This window comes from Lingula anatina, chromosome 1 (genome assembly GCF_051362555.1).
Source record: "Lingula anatina isolate TDL-2025a chromosome 1, LinAna3.0, whole genome shotgun sequence".
Classification (NCBI taxonomy): domain Eukaryota; kingdom Metazoa; phylum Brachiopoda; class Lingulata; order Lingulida; family Lingulidae; genus Lingula; species Lingula anatina.
In genome coordinates, this window is record NC_141767.1 from 14669821 (window position 1) to 14693781 (window position 23961).

The 23961-nt window shown below is 36.4% G+C and overlaps 1 long non-coding RNA gene across 1 annotated transcript; it reads right to left on the reverse strand.

The window, feature by feature from the left end:
- Nucleotides 1-139: 139 nt before the first annotated feature.
- LOC106179810 (uncharacterized) lies at nt 140-23101 on the reverse strand. Its single transcript, XR_015332187.1, has 3 exons — nt 22637-23101; nt 651-800; nt 140-211 (listed from the first exon to the last, which is right to left on the reverse strand). It is a non-coding gene; the product is annotated as an uncharacterized LOC106179810 (long non-coding RNA).
- Nucleotides 23102-23961: the final 860 nt, after the last annotated feature.

A 23961-nucleotide genomic window follows, 5' to 3' on the forward strand; every position in this document is an offset into this window, starting at 1 on the left:
TTTCAACAAGAAATCTTTTTTCTTATCATCTCTGCGTAAAACAGTATCTGAATGTCTTCAAGATCAATGATATACATTTTCTACATCAAAGTTGATCCACTGAATCTGTACCCAGCAATTAACCCCCATCAAGTTAACGTACCAGTAACATTTCATTAAACTCCCATACGTCTCCTAATGAACAATTTTCTAATCTTGCTTTACATATACCCTGCAATCAAACGCAGGTTGAAATTAAATGGCAACCACTACCATTTTGCAGACATACAATGTGCGTTAGACTTTTATATAGGGAAAAAATCTTTCTGGACATTTCAGCAATTTCCCCTTTATCACCAAGGTATACCTTACTCAAAACCATTGTGGAAGTTACCTTCTTTAAACACATTTTAGAATTTTAAATTTCCGATTTTTAACCCCGAGAACATCTCCACTTCGAGATTGACTCAAAACCTAAAAACTCATAACTGTTCTTATGGAACGTTATTCTACGAAAGGCTTTGAATATGGTCTACCTGCGTGATTCGATCAACATTAAGTGTTGAAATCTCCAGGAGTTTAGCTATACATGTACATATAATGGGCCTAACTCCTATTGTGTGCCTTTAAATTAAATCAACAAAAAATACAGCAGCGCTAAAATCACGTACCTTATGTTGGTATTCAGAGAGCGTGTCGTGTGGAGCCTGCCACCCGTGTGTGTGCGTGCAGATGCCGTTGACGTTACTTCTTTATAAACAGTGGGTGTCTAAGGAGAGCAGGAAAGCCATTAGTTCTACCCAGCAACGCACAGGATGAGCCTACAATTGAAGACAATAACTAACATCGTAAAAATGCTTTCCTACGGCTTCGAAACAAGCGTTTAGAAAGGGTAAATTCCTACCGCTATCAATCTTTTTTTTTTCAAGTTTCACCCGATAAGTTCATTAGACTCGAAGTTCCAGGCATTTCAGAAATAGACAACGCCAGGTTAGCGTGCGTGTAATCAGCGCTTAGCGTTCTTTGTTAAAAGCCACACGGTGTGGCCGGTTTTGAGTTCCAAATCTCTTCGTGGAAAGCTTTTGAAAGCGCCAAAATGCTGTGGGAATTTCTTCATTCTTTTTATAAAGCTGCTTACTTGTTGTTTAAAATGGATGTGCTCACTGCCCCCTTGTGACGACAATGATGTTTGTTAGGTGGCACGGAGTTAAGCATTCACGTCACATACATAAAACATGCCGGTAAGCTCTGATCTGATTGGAATACATTTTAAACAAATGTAAAGGTTACATGGTCCCGTCTGTGTGTTATATTATAATTTTCTTCTCCGATATCGATGCATGACATGCCAGTCAGTAAGGTCGGTGCAGTTTGATGAATCAATCTTTTTCTTGTCCATTTTGTGGAGGTGGTGGTGGTGGTGGTGGTGGTGGTGTGTGTGTGTGTGTGTGTGTGTGTGAGAGAGAGAGAGAGAGAGAGAGAGAGAGAGAGAGAGAGAGATCAGTGCAAAAATCAAGCCTGCAGGAAAAACACCCTGTCGTATTTCGGATAAAATGAGATACTCTCAGACAAAAATGATACCATGAAGGGGTCAGTTTTTTCTGTCTATTGCATCTTTTACTAAATGACCTTAAAGTCAGCAGAAATTTATTTCCACGGTGTAGTAGTAATTAATGACTTTCATTTTACTCCCACGTCTTGCACCTATAGAACAGGAAGAGTCACCGGCATGTCTAGAACATTTGACAGATGAACCAACTTTTACGGGAAGAAAAAGGCCAAACTCATGACGGTTTTAAAGTCAAGGAGGAAATCCATCCATCAAGTTACATTTGGTTAGGTTTATTTATGTCAATTTCACATTATTTAATAGAAACGCCTTGTGATTTTTTACACAGATTGCTTGGATCGCTGATTATCTTTGATAGGCTTAATAATTCTCCAAGTATGCACAGTACACGGTTTCCTATTAAATGCAACATGCTTTATTCTTTAAATTTTAGCGTTATCACATATATTTATAGTGACCAAGAAAATGATACGAACCGCGTCAAAAGACGAAACACTACCGAAATGCTGCAGAACAAGTATTTTTTGTATTGTTAGGCAAGATGGTGATTAATAACTGTGATATTTGAGAATGTTAGTACATGCATTTACGCATATCTCTCCTTGAATCCACGTGACCTCTCACAAAACCGCGTGACCTTTCACAAATCATCCAATCAGCTTTGCCCAGTTTGGCTTCATGTCTACATGGCACTCAAATACCACAAAGTTCAAACCTGTCAATCGGCCACGTGTAGAATTTGAAATTAAAAAAAATAAGCTGGCCCGCGTCGACTATAACCGCATTCAGAACAGTGGACTAACTAGCCCGAGAGTCAAATATGGCGACCCACTAAAAAACTTGCCGTCTAATCCGCTAATAGACACTGAACAGATTCCCCGTGGAGAAGTATTCAAATGGGTCGGCCATATTTGACCCTCGGACTAGTTAGTCCACTGTTCTGAATGCGGTCATAATATAAGGCCCCATTCCCATAGATTTTAGATCGATCTATCCCTGTGGGGAGTCTCACTAGATTACTGTCAGCCTAGCCGGCTTAAGCGTCTGTCCCGCCTACTAAAAGCTGTAAGGAGGTAATTAACTATGGTGCGCGCTCGGCTGACTGCAACTTAGCGTGAACCCCCAGGGAGTTAGGTCGATCTAAATCTAAATCTCTGGATCGATCTAAATCTCTGGGAATGCACCCTGAGACTCTGGCCACTGGGTTGTGAGAGCTGCAGTCAGAGCTGGGGCTAATAGAAGGATTACATAGGCTCCCAAAAGACTACCTGGACGTTTTATTGGGATTGGGAAGTATTATTGTCGAGCTAAGTGCAAGCCAATCCTTTTCCGGTTTACAAAGATATTTGTGAAATCAACAACCTTTGCCTCATTCAAATTTGAAATAAACATCTCACAAAACCACCGAAAGCGGATTGTCCTAATATGACCATTAAATAATAGCAAAACGTAAGCCTTTCTCACGGTAGTTATAAATAAATGCAAATCCTTTAACACGTAGTTGAGTATAGTTATTTCGTTCTCAGCGTAGTTTTGGATATCAGTGCTACCTTTGTTTGTTGGTTCTGAGTGGACTTGATGCGTCTCCGTTCTGCTGGCTCTGATGAAGTTTGACGTTTTCTAATGATCATGCACAAATAGATTGTGCAGCTTGTAAGGAGATCCCGCAAATATAATTGGCGATTTATTGGACGAACAGAGAAAAGTGTCATCCGTCGGTCAATCCGCCTTCTTAGGCTTACCCCAGTCGCCTTGATAAACTCCTAGGAGGACTTATTTGTGCCTGGTTTAGACTTTAGAAGCTGGTTCTCTACTTCTTTTGCTTATATTCACACCAAATTGTGTTCGGACAAAACGAGTCTTTATTAGCTGCCTCACCACATACACAATAAGCGCATTAAGACATTGAATGATAATTCCTTGTATCGACCATACAGAAATGCAGATGGACGTGTCGTTCATTATACACCAAGAGATCGAATAAATAGTAACAGACTATTTTGTACAGTGTTAATAGGGCTCTTTATGAAAGACTCCGAAGAAAAAAGTGCCCTTTTATCACCCCGAGAAATTCAAGATGCCCAAAGTGGAAAGAGGAGAAAGCTTGTTTAAACTTTCAAGTAGATAATGCACAATTCCCACAACCACCCACCGCGGAACCAATTCCAGAACAGACGGTGACGTGGTTTGATAAAAAAAAAGTCAAAACAACACATCTTCACTTCACCATTTTGTGGATTCATATCAAATTGCTACATGAACTGATCTTATTAATTATCTAGATCTCGAATTCTCTTTAGTGTGAAGATTTTAGTGAAAGGCTTAGGTATATCGATATGTGACACCATTTGAATGGTTAAATGTGCCACTGGGTCCCAATACTAACATTAATTCAGGTGGTCAGCGGTGCTGGAGATCGATTCAAGTTTTTCAGAGACTTTCTTTCTTTTTTCGGGACGGGGGGATGTTAACTGTAAGAATCAGCCGCTAGGGATTTCTAGGTACATGGGTTTTTTGATAATAGATAGTTTTCCAAGGTGGTATTGTTTTTTGAAAAAAAAAACCCAACAAATATCCATACCATTTGTAATTTGTACTGATCGAAATAAAGAGTTTTCAATACCAGTCATCACAGTTATCAGCTTAACAGGATAACACAAGGTAGTCAAGTCACGTAAGACTCTAGACTACTGTCTGAAACATTATTCTCTATCGGATTTTGAATTTTAAGGGAAAATGCATATCGTATTTACAACAAACTCAACAAGACATAGTCTTTGTACGTCTAAATACGAAACAACGATTTTTGTAAGTTGAGTAGTAGTGAAGTAGTTAAAGTATACACATTCTTTAATTGCAACAGTGAAATAGGAATCCACTGTCCCTACAGATGAGTCTAAGGCCCTATTCAGAATAGGGGCCTTACTAATCCGAGGGTCAAATATGGTGACCCACTACAAAGCTTGCCGTCTAATTCGTTAATAGACACTGAATAGATATCCTGTGGGGAAGTATTCAAGTGGGTCGGCCATATTTGACCCTCGGACTAGTTAGTCCCCTATTGTGAATGGGGCCTAAGACACTAACATCCTACGTAATCTTAGCCATCACTGTCCTACACAATTTGCTACGGAACAAGATGTCAGTCAAAAATAACCTCTTAGAAGTTAAGTCAACGATTTTCAGACCGTTAAAAGGGCTACACTTAACAACATCCACAACTTATAAAAGCAGCAGGACCCTTATTCAAATAGGCGTGGTTAATCTAAATAGTGGGTTGGTAAAAATAGTTTTTCACAATATGGTCAAGACACCGCAATGCTAAACTCCATTAGTTAACATAATAGTCCATGAGCCAAATTGAAAAAAGGCCTTATTTAAGGATTTGGCTGCACCCCCCGTCAGGCAAAGGTTTTATGATTGATTCTTGTAGTTTAGAACCTGAATTTTTCATTTCTGCTTGTTTCCGGCTTGAAAAAGTGTCCGTTTGTACCGGAAACAGGCCAAATCCAAGATGGCCGCCAGTAAATTCATGTGTCAACTGTAAATACAAAAATTGATTTGAAAGTTACTTAACAACTTAATATTATCAAAATTTGCACTGATCACGAGTACTTTGGCCTTCTTTGATTTTTCAGGCACTTTACATTTTTCAAGATGGCGACTGAATCCAAGATGGCGGCCATTTTCCTTACTTTTTGTGAAAAAATACAAATACCTAAATTTGAAATTTTTTTTTATTAACCAAAAATTAGGAATGTTTTACATGTTTTGATGTATTTGAATAAGGTGAAGTCTATATTTTTAATTTTTACCAGTTAATTTATCACAAAATTGTACATTTGAACACAGATGGCTCTAATCCAAGATGGCCACCACATAAAATGGGCTTTTTGTTTTGATATGTCAACAAGAGTTTCTCAGTATAAAACATCTCAGACTACTTAATGGAGGATTTATTGCACAGGTCATGGTATGAAATGTATGACTGAATAATTTAAATTGTTTTGAGATTTTGTTCAGGGTATAAAAATCCAAAATGGCCGCCAATTTCTGGATTCAAAACGTACATAATTTTGATTTGCATGTTAAAAAACATTAAATTGAATAATTAGCAAATTAAAAATATTTATTTTTAGATAAATTTATCTGTATTGCAATCTCAATTTGCTTCTTGGACACTTTATTCTGTCAAAAAGTGGTTAATTTTTCTTCATTTATCATGATTCCAAGTTTGCCATTGATAAAAATGAACTGCACGCTACCCGTATGGACAATACCATACGTTATGAGCCTTACGTAAAAGGCTATTTCTGAGCTTTATTGTTGAAGTATGGAATGGAATATATAACTGAATGATTCAAAATGCTTTTAGGCTTGTAGTTTAGGGTTGAAAAGTCCAAAATGGCCGTCAATTTCTGGATTCAAAACAAACGACATTTTGATTTGCATGTTGAAAAGCATCAAATTGAATGATGGGCAAATGATTAAAGACTATATTTTGATAAACTACAGTGTCCTTTTACTGTTTAGAATCTAATTTTTCCAAAAAGTAATTATCTAAGCTCCAATCATCAAAAAAATCCAAGATGGCCACCAACAAAAATGAATTTTAGGTAAACATGGATGAAAACACACTGTTGAGTCGTAATTTTATACATGCATATATATATATATATATATATATATATATATATATATATATATATATATGCCTGTGCTTAATAAGGTTGAGTGAATCTCAAATGCTTTGCCGTTTTCTTGAACAGAAATTGATGCATAACACACAAGGGACAGCAATTTTTTTCAGCAGCAACTATATAGGTTAGTAAAATGACAATTTTCAATATTGCAGACAAAATGTATGCCCAAAATGCCCTAACAAGAGTGACGTACATCATTTACAACTTAAGGATCAATAGTTTGTTATATGGGGGGTGGGCTGTAAAATTTAATTTTCATATGATAGCACTTCTATTGTTACATTTCAAATGGACTTGGGTTACTGGTACATTGCTTGTTGAAAGTTCCCTGTCAAGCTTGACGAAAGAGCCAGGATCTCAGTCAAAAAAGGGACTTACTAGTAGTAGTGATAAGATTTCTCACATTCTGCTAGGTGTTGATCGTAAAGAAGAATCAGAATTATCCTAATCTCAAGCAACCAAAAGGTAAAATCTTTAATTTATCTGAAAAAAAGGGATGGATAACATGCAGCTGTAGCATTATTCTACATGTATAAATCCGGGAAGCAATCACTATCATAAACTAAGGGTGCTTTCCCAGAGATTTAGATCGATCTAGAGATTAAGATTTAGATCGACCTAACTCCCTGGGGGTTCACGCTAAATTGCAGTCAGCCAAGCGAGCACCATAGTTAATTACCCCCTTACAGCTTTTAGTAGGCAGGACAGACGCTTAAGCCGGCCAAGCTGACAGTAATCTAGTGAGACTCCCCACAGGGATAGATCGATCTAAAAATCTATGGAAATGGGGTGTAAGACCAGCAAAGAAGTTGCAAGAAAATGTCTGGATCTCCAAGAACATCTTTTGTCTCTTTAGAGAACAGTGCTGGATAATAATACATTCAGGGAACTCATGAAGTGGTGCTGCAAAGTGAAGTACATTGATGGTGAATGATGTATGGCACATGTAAGTGACGATGAAGGAGTTCAAGCACAACATGACAAATGATGTTTATGATACAATGTATATATAGGTGCAGGTAATTCTTGCACTTCACGGATAGGTACTGCTCAATATGTTCCATTATTTCTTTTAAAATCCAACATTATTCTGTTGAGAGAAAAAATATTTGGATATCCAAACATTGGAGAAACACAGACTAAAACAAACTTTCTTAATAAACTAATTAACAAATAGATCACCACCAAAATCTACTTACTTTTAGCCTAAAAAATGACCTATCCTGAATTCTTCAGTCTATCCTGAAATTTTTGAGTTAGGCTGATAACAATCTGAGAAACCATAACAAATGGACAAGCGAAGGTGAAAATGTGACCTTCTCGGAAGAGGTAATAAAGCATGCATACTAAGCTCCCGCATACATGTGTGTATATGGATCAGAGACCTGAACACAGGGCAAGAGGCTCACTCTCTTAAAACAAAGGTGTTTGCACACAACCTTTGGCATCATCAGGCAAGCCAGAGTAACTATTACAGAAGTTTTAAACAGGCATTTCTGTGCTAAAGAAGACTAAGTTGACTTGGACATGTGAACTAGATGAATGTTGCATAGCAAAATCCCAAAACAGCTGTCACCTGTACTATTTGACCAATTGGTTTTGGGTAGCAATCTCAGAGGAAGACCATGGTTGAGACTTAAGGACTGAAACTTGCAAAAGCAGCCTGTTTAATTCCACACAGTGACACACTGGCAAAGGAGTAAACATTATCTAGAGCAAAGTAGATTAAATCTAATTGTCTCTCAAAGAATAACTAAAAGAGGTCAACAACTCGCTACAGCAAAATGAACAGACTTTGAAGCAAAATCACCATGAAATACTGACATAAACCCTGTAACACCTCCCTTGCTTGTAGATTCTAAAACAGAACTTGCTTATAAAACATGAAAAAGATGAGCCATGAGAGAATCCGACGTTAGAAGACTATGGATACCAAATTGAGACATTCATTGCTGCATAAGACTCTTAACTTGAGTGGTGACCATATTGAATATTGTAGACATGAAACTGGTTTAAAACATAAAATAATTAAACTTCTTAATAAAGTGTTAACTTTTTAAAATTATGTATTCAAGAAATATTTGACGTAATGATTGTCCCAGCCCCATTATTTGAAAATCATTTGCAGTGGCACCCCATCTTGACTTTATTGATGTTTTTGGCCATTACTTACTAGCAAAAGGAGACTGGAATTCAATCAAATTAATTAAATGTATAACTTTTCAGAATTAACATTTGATTTCGATTATTTTTACTTTTTTATTTACATGAATGGCTTATGGTAAGAATTCACAGTTAATAGTGGTATTGTTGCCATCTTGGATATCCTGTCATATTTGAAACATTTGAAATATTTTAAATAGAGAAAGCTTCGAAATCATACCAAAATAGGAAAAAGGAGTCTGCAATATATACAGTTTTATCAAAAACGTACATAACGCCTTCTGTATTCATTTTCAATGCAGTTTGATTTTTTCTCATTACGTACAGAGAATTTATGGGCAAAAAATCAGAAGGGATCATTTGTTCAATTCTGTAGCCTTCCAAAAATTTGAACTGAATTAAACAATACTGTAGATGAATTATTGCATGAAAAAGACATTCAATTTGAAATCTAGAAAGACATAAAGCTTTCGTTCATAATCAACTCACTATAATCAACTCTTTTTCATTGGTAGCCGTCATTGATTTATGGCAATCAAGTAAAATATGATGAATTTAAGGAAATATGAATGGTCAAAGTAGCAAGAAAGGCCTGGATGTTAAAGATACATCACAGTGGTTTTAAAATAATGTTTCTTTAATTTTTCTATATATATATATTATTAGTAATGAATCAGATAAGTAAGCATAATTAATGTACGTAATAGCAGCCATCTTGAATATCAATTGCAATGTAAAAATCTGAGAAAGTTTCTTTGAAATAATTCAAAGAAAAAGTTATTTAGGATAAAAAGTAATTTAAAAATGAGTTCAAAAAAGTACAGAAATACTGTGTACGCAATTTAGTAAGGCTCTCAACGAGGTATTGTCCACACAGGTAGTTGCAGTTCATTTTCAACAATGGCCAACTTGGAATCATGATAAATGAAGCAAAAAAATCACTTTTTGACAGAATGAAGTGTCCAAGAAGCAAAATGAGATTGCAATACAGATAAATTTATCAAAAAATAAATATCTTTAATTTGCTAATTATTCAATTTGATGTTTTTCAACATGCAAATCAAAATAATGTATGTTTTGGATCCAGAAATTGACGGCCATTTTGGACTTTTCAACCCAAAACTATAAGCCTAAAACCATTTTGAATCATTCAGTTATATATTCCATTCCATAACTTGAACAATAAAGCTCAGAAATAGCCTTTTAAGTAAGGCTCACAACATGTGGTATTGTCCATACGGGTAGCGTGCAGTTCATTTTTATCAATGGCAAACTTGGAATCATGATAAATGAAGAAAAATTAACCACTTTTTGGCTGAATAAAGTGTCTAAGAAGCAAAATGAAATTTCAATACAGATAAATTTATCAAAAAATAAATGTTTTTAATTTACTTATTATTCAATTAATGTTTTTTAACATGCAAATCAAAATAATGTACGTTTTGAATCCAGAAATTGGCGGCCATTTTGGATTTTTATACCCTGAACAAAATCTCAAAACAATTTAAATTATTCAGTCATACATTTCATACCATGACCTGTGCAATAAATCCTCCATTAAGTAGTCTGAGATGTTTTATACTGAGAAAGGCTTGTTGACATATCAAAACAAAAAGCCCATTTTATGTGGTGGCCATCTTGGATTAGAGCCATCTGTGTTCAAAGGTACAATTTTGTGATAAATTAACCGTTAAAAATTAAAAATATAGACTTCAACTTATTCAAATACATCAAAACATGTAAAATATTCCTAATTTTTGGTTAATAAAAAAAAAATTCAAATTTAGGTATTCGTATTTTTTCACAAAAAGTAAGGAAAATGGCCGCCATCTTGGATTCAGTCGCCATCTTGAAAAATGTAAAGTGCCTGAAAAATCAAAGAAGGCCAAAGTACTTGTGATCAGTGCAAATTTTGATAATATTAAGTTGTTAAGTAACTTTTAAATCAATTTTTGTATTTACAGTTGACACATGAATTTACTGGCGGCCATCTTGGATTTGGCCTGTTTCCGGTACAAACGGACACTTTTTCAAGCCGGAAACAAGCAGAAATGAAAAATTCAGGTTCTAAACTACAAGAATCAATCATAAAACCTTTGCCTGACAGGGGGTGCAGCCAAATTGGATTTTTTGGCCTTTGGCTCATGGACTATAAATAGTATTTTTATATTGAAAATTATATATTCAATTGATTGAACTCTGCAAAAACAGTTTATTGGTGTTCATCTAAAATAGTAACGTTATTAAAATATACCTGTGGCGTTTTAGAAAATAAAACGTTTTCTGAAAACCTAATACAATTATAATCATTTAAAAACGTTTGCAAAGCTTTATGAGTTAGCCGGTGCAAACATGACTGTCATATTATTAAGACTGGAGAAGCAAATTCATCTCATTTGCATGTCCCATACAGATCAACGTGACTAACAGAAATTTTACTGGTTTCTCTTCATCTCAGTTTTTTGGCTAAATAACCGGCCGAAATATCAGCGCAGCGCGTGCATGTATATCCGAATTTCCAACTCAGAAAGACGATATCTGTTTTCCATACGTGTCGAAAGTGACTGGTTAGGTTGGTATTAGTTCTCCCACTGTTGAATCACTGTATATGTAAAGCACTTTGCAAGTCTCAGTCGTGGTGATTCAACGGGAATAAATATCTTGGTCAGACTGACTAAGGACATTATTTTTAAAAACTTTGTCACATTCGTTTTTCTGTCTCACGATAAGACTGCATCTGAGAGCGGAATGAACGCGGATAGCGCGAATAACGCTTTCTTAGCCTCTACCAGGGCCGCAGATTAAATTATGTGCACTTTTTTCTAGCACGCGGAAATTTGTGTCACGAATTAGCCAGAGACATATCTGTGAATATCTATTGAAAATCAAGCTGTGGCCCTGGTAGAGGGAAACCCATTCTTGCCTTTATGGCAGACAGATAACCAAAATTGGTAATAGGTACAAATTATTTGAAAAAGGTAAAAAGCTTGACCGAACATTATGTCGTGAGTGTACACAAAACACAAAGCTGCTTGAAGCCGTTTGATCACATAACATGCACGTGGTATTATTCGTTTGTATGCAGACACAAATACTGGGAATGGTTGACTGAAATCACGTTAAAGGTCAGCCGTCAAAGCAGAAACATTTGCTTAAGGACAACATTAAATGCCTACATTCCTAACAAATATTCTATCAGATCACCCCTGTGGAACCTGAAAAAACAATTACCACCGTGTCATGCGCCTTTTCATTTTCTCCATAACAATAAAGACAAATTCGATACTCGGCAAAACATCTCCTAATACACCGCAAGGATAGATTTATTCCCAGTGCCATGAGCCATTTATTGGAAAGTTTTCCCGAGGTGAGCATCACCATGTATTAAAAACAATGGCGTGCCAGAAAGCATTTTGATTTCAAGCCGGGGAATCACGTTATTATTCATACGGAATACGAAATGCTGCCTGAAATACGATCGTCATTTCAGCTAATGATGCTTACTGCTATCAGTACGCGTTTATTCTTTCTTTTTGGAATACAACGATGAGTTATTTGCCGTATTGGCTTGAGTAAGCGCGATTGATCTGTTAAAGTCGATCGCGACGGTGTCATTTAAAAGTCCTTTTTATGCTTTACTTACTCTCCGCTACATCAACGACGCACCAAAATGAGAGACGTGCAGAACAAGTGCCTTGTACGTTTGTGGTAACATTTGAACAATTTTCTTGGAATGAACTCTGACATATAATAGTAGTATATTGGGCTTTCCTCAAACGAAGCTGAATCCTCACCGATGGCAAAGATGCTAACTGACATTAATCAAAGGCATCTGATACCATTTGTAAAGAACGGTGAAATGAAAGAGAGGGTCTTACATGCATCAGGTTCATGTAGTCAAACGAAAACCATCAAAATACCAACTTGTGCAGAAGCAAAGAGAAATACATGTAATCATCGATTTAAAACGTTACAGATAATTTTAATTTATTTAAGTATTATATTTAGGTCGAAAATGTCAAAAAATATGTTAATAGAATTATCAACAAGGACGTTATTATTGTGATGTTGATACTAGTTCCACCAATTGGTGAAAATATTTGAAAGATGTAAGAGAAAAAGAGTTTATCGATAAGCATCGCGAAAAATGTTAGAACCGTCACATATTTTAGGGGGTCAATTCAGTTGTTTCACTGTCTAATTTATTCATTGAGAGGGCATTTTAGTCAGTGATAAATGCATGTTATGCAAACTTATCGTAACTGTAGATCGTCTATTTTTACTTGTTTTTTTTTTAGTATTGTACATCAGTTATTGTGGCTTACTACAGATTCCAATTTCCACAGGCTATTGCCCCCAATTCAGGTAAATTCCTGAAGGGCAACAGCCAACCAGCTAGTCAAAAATAAATTGGCTTGATTTCCTGAACCCCTTAAAAAATTTAAGAGAAGAAACATCCGACTTCGAAATCTAACACGAGTTTTACAGAACTGATGAGATTTAAGTGACATGAAATGCAAAATGCTCTCCAATCGCCAAATAATCTTTATCAATTTACATCCCATTTCATTATTTTGACATTTTATGCACCGGAGCGGCTGCCATTTGGTATATGCCATATCGATTCACCGCGGGACTGCAGAGGCTTTCCTCAAATGATGTTTTAGCAAATATTCTCATGAGCATTTCGCAACCTGAAAGGTTAATACACTTTATCAATGGTACGTCTGTTAAATGAGTTTTTATGTTGGAAAAGACGGTAAAATCCCTTCTTATCATTCTGTCGGTGATTTCCAATCGAAAGAACTAATGAGGCATTGCGTGTCCCGATATGTGGTAAACGTAGGGAATTCATCATTTCGTTATCCAAATAAAGAATTAACACATTCCTTCGTTTAATTACATGTAAGTACCAGTTTGGTTCTTAATTTACATGTACCTTAACAATTATCTTGACGTTAAGCAATATTAATCTACTTCTTGGCGTTTATTTAATCACTAAAATAGTTTTGTGAGTTTTTAGAAACGGCAGATGAGTAATTCATATTTCTGAGCTAACCCAATTGGGTAGTGAATAAGAAGGAAAAGTATGACACATCTTACAAGCTTGTTTCCTCACAGAAAGATAAAAAGAAAAACTTCGTATTGGGATCATTCGAGGAAGCCAAAGATCTCGCGACTTAAAGTATAACAAAGCAAGGTTTCGAGAAATTTGGAGGTCGGGGGGGGGGGGGGGGGGGGGGGGGGGGAGGGGGGGGAGCAAAAATACTGATAAGCTTGCGAGAGCATTACGACAACGATGCAAAGCTAAAAGAACTTATCTACATGTATTTTTCTGGTTGTTGTCTTTTACCATCTGTCGAATTACAGTGTAATGCATACCTATACAAATTCATCTTTTTTGCTTGTCACTTTTGTATAAGACACAATTCTCGGCAAATAGTTACACCCTTATCGCAGAAAGCTTAACCCAACCTTATACAGATTCTCACAAATCCCAAATGACGTCATAAAGTGCCAACAACTTACATTCAAGCTATCTAGGATGAACCCATCGGTCCGTTTTTAATTGAATTTAGGGATTGAAAAAAAAAACGGATGGCTATAAATCCAATCTAAAAATGATCCATAGTCCCGAAAATCTGATTACTTTTCCAAAAAGTTATGACCTTTCCTTTTAACTTTTCCTTTTAACGATCCTAAGCTCTAGGTCATCGCAACATTTGCCAACTGGAGCAGAACCAGTCTGAATTAATGACCTTCACATGTTCATTCAAGTTTATAGCACCAAATACAAATACATTGTTGTTTGGGCCTAGTTGTAACAAAGAACCCAAGTCGAAACTTTGTCTTGTCTGAGACTGAGCAATTTTTGACATATAAGGGACCATTCCCAGACCCTATCGCACTTACTGTGGATCGATCTACCTCAAATGGGATTCTCGCTAAATTGTTATCAACTTAAGCGGCTTAAATGTCTGTCACGCCTAGTGAAGCTGTTAGGGGTAATTAATTATCGTTTAGCAGCTTCAGTAGGCGTGCCAGACGTCTTAGCTGCTTAAGCTGAAAGCAATATAATAAGAAACCCCTTGGAGATGGATCGATCCTGTTAGATCGATCTAGGCATGGGAAGCCAGTCGAAGATGTAAAAGTTGGTCAGCAGCGAACTCTGTAGCTCGGGGTACCCAGTGCGAACTAATTATACACTTTATTCCCATAACTACTGAAAGTAAGACTGTCTCTTTGGATTGCACCCATCGACCAAGCTTACAATACTGTAATGTTTGCTATCAGACACATTTGATGATATCATGGTAGAATCTATTAAAATAATAAACGAATTGAGTGCTGAAAAAAGATAATTATTACAGGAAAAAAACACTATAGAAAAACATCCAAGAAAAAAGATGTTAATGATAGAAAAACACATGAGAAAAGCATCATAGAAAAACATTATTCAGTGGTAATCGTTTAAAGATACAATTGAAGAGAGTTGGTGTTTCAAATCATTACCCCAAACCCCAACAAATGTCACGATATATATAGTTTCAAATAGCAAACTAAAATAAATACCGAAGTATCGTTCCATATTTCCCGAAAAAAGATATTTGCCAACCCTTAAAGAATAATTATGCTATCGCTCGTGCAGCAGTAATGTGCCATACAACACTATGTCATTGGGCGAACTTTTACGAACTGGAGGGACGGTTAAATAAGTCATATTAACAATCAGAAAAAAAAGGTGTACTTTTTAAGTTTTTAAAGGCTGAAAGTGTGATTAATTTGGTTTATCCTTAGGCGTGTGGACTTACTTTGAGTCGTATAGGAAACTAGTAGTGATTTATTTGCGGGGAATGTGCGATCGCTTCATGTGTAACTTTAAGGAAAAATAATCACAATCTTCAAGTTCTGTGGTATAAACTTTAGTTAAATTAAAGAGAAATTAAAATGTTAATTTCTACATAGAAAGGTTTAATGAGCTGGTACTTTCGATGGAACATTTAATAGGTAAAACCGTGTATCTGTTCAATTGATTTCAAGGAAGCAGGCAGCTGGGCAAGAGTTTTAATTGTGCTGGACATCTAACTGAGAAACGAGTTTTGATTGAGAAATAGAATAGGTCGTAACAACTTTAAGTCGTAAGGGTGAATATTTTAATTCAGATTAGATTTCTTATTTATAACTACTATGTGATATACCAGGTTAAAACAATGATGGCGAAAGATAATGGGGTTCATGGAGGGAAAGCACCAAAATTCAGAAACGATCTGAAAATTGCTCATGGATACTGTGGCTTAAATGAATAGGAAATGTGAGGCAATATGAAATCATTTTTATGGATTGTTTATCGCCAGTGATAGCCCTATGTCTATATTATTTGATTATGCTGTTTGTCAAAATAAAGTGCATATTCTAAGGCACTCGTAAGAAAAACTAATGAAAAAATAGTTCCCACGTTATCAATTTAATACTTTGACCTTTGCAGTTAGCAAACAGTCAAAATTAAGCCTATCCTTTTCGCTTAAGACGTTAGTCGATTGCTTCCGTGTGAAACATCTTCTAACCGTAGGACTTGAAAAAGGACATTATTATTAAATGCGGTTTTCAGATGAAACAGAATACAAGCATTATACAGTTTACGAGCTCGAGGTTATTTTCATTGAAAAAGACAAGTGTGCAACTATAAAGGCGTACAATACACATTAAACGTATACATGTATAGCAAAGCAATTTAATTTTAGATATTGTGTAACTTGCTGATTACGGGAAAAGTGTTGACATTTTCTAGGAAATTCAAGGTTTGTCCTAAAAAGTTATCAAACCAATCTGCGTATCTATAACTATATAATAACACGGCATAATAATAAACAACTAAATAGTCACTGCACCAATTCCTGAGACATTATATAACGCGTGTACTTAATAGTCTACAGAGGCGCTTTGTACTAATGTACATTTGTCAATTTTTCCCTGTATAGAATGACATTTCATCGACACGCACTTAAAAACGACATACGCAGTTGTAGAAAAAAACGGCAAATTTCTATTGACACATTCATACAACTACCAGTCAATGCTGTCTACACTGCATGGCCCTTACATTCATAAGTGGTTTCTTCATTTGACTTTATTGAATGCCAACTTCTATTCACTTACAGCGAACGCGTTATTAAACAAGATACTGCGGACCTCACTTCCCTGTCGGGCGCCTATATTCCACACTACGTGACTCTAATAAATTTGTAACTTTTTTGTTTATACCTCCTTAAAATGCCATCGTGTCAGAGTGAATTAATTTTTCGATGAGGAAATGGGTAACCTTTCACATAATTTGTATCGATTAAGTACTTCTACAGCCGAAAAAAACTATTGCTGTCATGTGCTAAGACAGTTTAGAAGCTTGTTAAAATATGATTATATACAATTTATACAATTCCATTGTTAATTACAATTGGTGTGATATTCAGAGAATTTCATTCTTATTGACATCTTTATAATACTATTACTTAAAAACCGGATGACCTCTCCTATTTATAGATTTATCAAGGAATATGACGTACATCTATAATTTCGCAGAGAAACTACCTGTGCCAAAGGGCGCCGCGGGTGAGCGTTTGACTTATGTTCAGAGGAGCGACAGCGGGATGTCTAACTTCACCTTCAGTTACCATAGAGTCTTCATGCCCACTGTTTTAATGCACCTTTGACATTGCTTTGCCTATCTTTAATATCTGTTTAAGCCATCTCATACGAACAACATTCCCCATGCTGTCACACGTCAAATCAGATTTCTTTTGGAAGCTTATGAAATAACATGTGTCCATCATATGTACAATGCAGTGTTATACTAACATATTATATACCAGTATATATACTAAGGAATTATAGTTTAAATAAGCATTATTGTCTGAACAGAATAAATGAATGAGTAAAACAGGTACTGGGAAATATGGACTAGTGAGAGGGTTAGGTAAACTCTTGATTATAAATCTTTGCTATTTCTTCCTTTCCATCATCAGGATGGAAATACATGTGCTAGTACCTACCGGTAGACCGAAAACCATCTTTTCTCACCTGGATTAGTATAAGCGTTTCTGTGAAGATGTCATCTAAGCCCAACCCTCTATGTAGAATAACCTGGTAGTGTATAAACCTCTGCTTTGTATTTAAAAAGAAACACTCTATATTTTGGTCCTTTTTTCAGGGAATGTATCATAAAAATAGGAACATGCATAGCGCTGGTCAGACTGATAAGGATTAGATTGCTATCAATCTCTTTTAATTCACCGTAGATTAAACATATTTCACGTCTCTATCTCAATCAATACATTTGTCTTCTCATTAATTTGGCTGGACCACCAACCGAAGGTTTCCTTCGGTAGGCCTTCTTATGCGCAAAAATGGTGTGTGTGTGTGTGTGTGTGTGTGTGTGTGTGTGTGTGTGTGTGCTTGACCGCCCCGCCAGGGAATGGTATCTTGCGAAGATGATAGTTCACAAAACAAATTCAACTTGCTTGTAACTTCTTTAACAGCTAAAAGATGCAAAGAGCAAGATTTTTTTTTCAATTTTGACCTCAAGCCTGCCCAGCAATTTGGATAAAACTGTAAGGTCCCGCTCCCCGATAGCTCACAGGGAAAGTGGAGACGTCAGGAACTAATAGGGTTACAGCCGATTAGAGAAACACCCAGGTTCGAGTTACCTTCCCCTCCTGAAGAACGTCAATTTAATGCACTGATTCGAATGACACGGCGCTGCTTTCAGCTCAACAGTGAAAACGCCATGAACTAACTTAACTAATAGCAAGATCGACACAAATTACTGACTAATTAGAAGGGCAGATATCGGAAATCTCATCTATGAGTCACTTTTTGTTTGGAAAAACATATCGTCGCAGCCCTGGGAATCGAGAGAGAGAGAGAGAGAGAAAGAGACGCCAAAGCTTGTCATTACTGTTTTGGTTCTCTTGAAGAAATTATGGTCTTTTTGTGTCGTTTTCCTGTGAAAAGGAGGCCTGGAATCTCCTTCCTGTTACATACAATTTCAGTGCAGATCTCAATGAATGTTTTTTAATGAATGAAATTTCAGGTCAACGACACCTTTGCACTGGTGTTGTGAAGATAAAACTGCGCAAGGATCAAGCATTAGAAACAAAGAAAAATAAGGTTCTTTAGAGACATTTTTTATTATTCCGCTAGGCTATGAAAACGAAAGACAACATTCACACAAAAATATATGAAACCCAGAGAAAAAATAAGGCAGGTAGGAAAATAACTGCTTTATCGTACCGGAGACCAATCCACTGTGGAGAAGAAAATGAAAACATGCTTCAGTGTCATTTTCCGTTTCGTTTGATCTTCAATGCAATCCATCAGCCGGCGCTCCGTAAATCATAAGGATAAGACTATATCTTTATTGCTTTGAATAGAATAGAATCGATGAGTACCCGAGGGAGACGAGACATAAAAATATAATATTATTAATTGAAGTTTTATCAGTGACGATTATTTGATGAAGAATTCTGATGGGCATCAGGGATTGGAGGAACTGGCCTCCATCGGGAAGCCTTAGACACTAGTCAACGATGGACCCATCTATAATGTGACGTCTGACGGCCTAATATCTGACTATCTATCAAAAACTGATTACCAGTCTCCGACACAATCTAATGCGCGGTATTAAACTTAGTACGGTCGATTAATAGAGTCATTATTCTTACCATGATACTGTTATTATTATTTTTGTTTTTTTTCCCAGATTTGGTATTCCCACCTAATAAAATCAATATATCACCCTCGAAATAATCAGAATAATCAGACTGATTGGAAGACAATTACGATTTGTGAAATCTTTATTGGCGTCTTGTATGACAGGTCGACTAATAGAATTATTCGCCTCCAACTACAGTAGAATATCTTTGCAGCTGCTTGACTAGTCTGTTTGTCTGTATGTCCGTCTCTCACATACACACACACGCGCGCGCGCGCGCTCGTGCACAATGAAGTACCCAATTTGCCTCAAGGATATATCCCCTTTTCTCGTGAATCATGACACAACCCTCCTTTAATAACGGAAAATAAAAAGCCAAAAATACCGAATAAAAATGCATCGCAAATATACGTCAGCTGAGCTCTGTTACTAGGTAATAGCTATCATTGTGATGTCAATGCACATTTGATTTCACCATCTGGTTGCATTTTGAAAGTCGTAAAGTTTTAAGAGAACAAAACACCGTGATAATAGCCGCATTTTAAATTTTTAAGAAAACTACATTGCAAACCATTTACCCCACACAAAATAAGTTAAAGATCAAGACGTTACTGTTCCCCCAACCACTTTTGCTTCCATTTGTCCAGTCATCCATAAAACTGATAAACTTTAATGTCACATTCCGGAAAAGAGTAGTCTCTATCTCTCAAAGTGATACATGCATTTCTGCATAAAAGCATATCACCTGTTGCGACAATGAGCCACCTGTTTCTTTCTTTCTTTCTTTCTTTTTTTTTTTTTTTTGATATATTCTTTTGGAAATGATAATATATCGTTTTCCACATAAATCACGGAATAGCTATTCTTAGCCTTCTATATTGTGGCTAACTTGCTCAAAGGAAAATAATAGCACAGCTGGCAGTTATACCAGAACAATCGTTTTAATTGTAAGACAGCTTCAGAGTTGGCAGGTAAGGCCAAAGTGTTTCTGAACGGGTTTTATTACCACACCTAGACATATAAGCGTGAAAAGCAGTACATTCCAATGACCACTTGTTTATAAGTTTATTGATTTTGGTAGCATTTGCGTACATCGACAGTGCCTTCGGTAAATTTTAAGCTCTAGAGATTATTACTAATTGTATGTTTTACGTGCAAGTTCTGGAAAGTTCTGGATGTCCTGCTTTTTGACTGCAAAGTCGTGGTTCATGACCTACAGTAATTGGTTTAGAGACTTTGTTATTAAACAAATTGTGTCCTCTTAGATTTATCATGAAACGGATAAAGTTTAATCCTAAAATAATGAGAAATAACAGATCGCAGATAGAATAGAGGGCCAAGTCTGGATTGAAAATAATTGACATATAATTAATCAATTATTGATACTAAAATGCTCCCATCATTTATTTATTCTTTTGCCATATCATCGGCCCTTTGTCACACATGCATATGTTACCCACCAAAAACATCATAATCAAATCCACCTGTTACGTTCCACTGATGATATAAGAGAATGCAGCTGCATTGCATTTCGAATAGATGAGAAGTAATCTTCCCCAATATCTCTTCCATTTCATCTGTTACCTTCTGATTTAATCAACCAGTGCGCTAGTATTTCTTATGTTAAACACATTTTTAGAATTGTACGCAATTGTCAAAGTAAATATCTGGTTCACCACCTGTAGCAAACCACAGGTGCGACATGTTTGTAAGGAAGTGGTGTACATGTAGCTTTCAGTATCAAATCACTTGTTGTAGTTGGTCACACAAGGTCTTTAATCTAGCACTCCCTAAAAGTGCGGAGTTCTGTTGACGGTTTTTCAATTTACAGTCGATGTTTTCAGCATTCATATACGACCCCTTACCAGAATACCTTTGCTTAACTTCACAGAGTTTATCGTATTCTAAATTTTCCCTCGAGGGAGAACCGAATGGAAAACATTAACCAAAACATAATAAAAGTGCGGTCAGTCCCTAAGGCCAACTCACCATTGCTAACCTCTCTGCCTAAAACATAGTTTTATCAAATAAAAACGCCTGGTATTTCTGGCTTTGATTGGTACAAACCTTATCTAAGGCAGAGCACAGTGGTGTCAATTTGCATTTACATGTCCGCACAATAACCTCTGAACCAACCTTGTCTTTTATCCGTATGGTTGCAACCTGTTGTCTGGTAAAGTATCTTGATTTTTTTATTTCAAAAAGAATTAGATATTTGTTTTTTTTCTCTGTAGCCTTTTTAGGTATTTTTCTTAACTTCTCGTGGACAATAATGGGACCTCTTTTAACGTTGGATAAGGAAAGTTAATGAGAAACGAAACCAGATCTCCATAACCACATCGGCGCACCCCTATACATGTACAATTTTGTTTTCTAAATACATGAGGTATTGTCAAACATGTCACTTCTTTAGACTTCAAGTTGTTCTATCCTTCACAGTAAAAAGCATAAAAAAAGCAACCGTGCCACCTGTAGGATATCTTTTGTTAGCCTTTTTTTTTAAATTCATTATAGAAGTTAAACGCGCTGGTAAAGAAGCAAAAAGCACAAGGCCAAACTTCTTCAATAAAAAAAAAAAGATTTATTTATTTAACTAAGGATGGGAAAGGATATCCTAATCCATCGGGATTTAATTTGATACGGTACGGTGCTATCGAATGTTCCTCCCTCAGTGCATTAGTACTATTAGTAGCAAAATGGTATCTGTGCACGGGACACGTTTGTATTGCAGATGTTCTGCTCCCAATAATTCAAACAGAGAAAGGGAACTGATTGCTTGAAAAAATATTGCGGAAACCACAGCATGTGGTCGAGCAATCGCAATTTCACTACTTGTAAATATCGACCTCTGATTGTTTCTAGTAATGATGCAGAATTTGTTCTGAATTAGACGAAAGTCAACATTCGTTTCGCAGTGTGAAATGGACTTTAAGCGGAGAAAGAATGGCCCGTGTGAACGGTGGTACGGATTTTCAAGAAAAGCAACACTCCGTTACTGGCACAGCGTACTAAAATAACACAGGTGTAAATTATCGTGGCTGTTTTTCGAGTGAAGTGGCGGAAACAAATTGTAACTTTTTCCTACTTTCAGTGAAGGGGGGTCCAATCAAGCCAATTGTTTTCTCAGTTATTTTAATGGTTGTAGAAACGAAGCTTTTATGCGTCCGGCCGGATGCTACTTGTACAGGTATGACACGATCAGAAGATTTAGGTTAAGCACACGCCACGTTCCTTTCACCTATTTGCAAAGGCAGACCTTACGTTTGGTACCTACAAATACTTCTCATGAACAATATCTAGAACTTAAAACGCACGACGCCGTTCGATAATAAAATTTGATACCCAATCAACGATATTTATCTATTAAAGACTCTTTTGGCGCTGCCTTTGAGGTATCTATAAACCACCTAGATATCAACAACTACTATATGATTCTACCTGCGCCGAGTTTGACTTTCTTATAGAAATCAAGGTAAATATTTGAACCACGTAATAATTACCTTCGGCACTCACCTCTCTCATCAACGGTGCAAATTTTGCTCAGTTATCTCAATCCTCATTCCTAACTACCACCAAATCATCAATACGTGTTGTCAGATGAAAATCCCTGGAGAGGAATATGCGTGTTTCTTTGTCGGTAAGAGAAGTCGGCAGCACGAGGAGTTGCGAACCTGTTTGCCGGCAAATCACAATGCACAATGAAAGGAAAAACGCAATCACCTCCGCTACATATGTTCAATATCTGTTTGCTTGACAACTGCATTGGCATCGCCTCCTAGTTCTGAGAACCACTTCTGATTGGCTCCGACGCCTGCTCAAAGTAAAATGAACCAGTGTTATGGCACTTGCCATGGCACCCAAATCCCCGCCACTGGAATAATACTGGTGAGCAATCAACGAAAATCGAGGTTGATGAACAGTAAATTTGCACAGGAATGATCAAAAGAAGCAATATATCAGAATACCCTCCCGAACTTCAGAAACGCAAACTGTGGAACCCATTGGTAAAGATTTATCGGAGCTATTGGCTCGGATTAAGCCGACCCTATGCGGTATTTATTTTAACAATAAATAACTGAGACTCTGGCTTGTATACACTCAGTAATTATATAATCTAATACTTATACATGCTATTATTCCTCGCACCTAGAGAGGGTACCGAATGCTACAGAAACAAAGCAAAAAAGTCTGCAGTTGATAATACACAGCGGCTGTAGGGTCGAATCAAACGAGCAAATTGTCTCTGTAAATCGTAATGATAAGCTCTCTACAACATCATAAATGAGTTCGGCAGGCCGATGCTGCCATTACCTCCAATAACGAGTGCCAATTAACTTGTAGATATTATTTTGAAAAACCGAAAGATGCTGCGATGAGACGCTGTGGATTTAACGGGAATAAAACGATAACGGGTTAAGTAAATGGTTGATATTAGCGCTCGTGTGGGATATCTGTAACGAAAAATCAGTTATTTTCATAGATAAATGAATGAATTTTAGGCTTTGCAAATACACTTGATAACAAAACAGAAAAGAAATATGGATTCTTATCTGATTTTTTTACCGAGACAATTTTGAAGGATTGTAGCAAAAGCCGTCCGTAGTTACAAACTTGTCATTGGCATTGCCTCCCACTACTATCAAAAATTAAAAAAAGGTTTTACGACTGGAATTGGTGGTTTAGAAGAAATTGAGGCATGTTGTTATAAAGAGATGAAATCATCAAATGATCAACTGAATAAGATGTTATTTTAAAAACTACTTTTAATTCGGTAACCCGATGAAACAAAATGTTTATCAAATCTAAAGAACCCTTTACTTCTTTTTAAAATTCGTAAA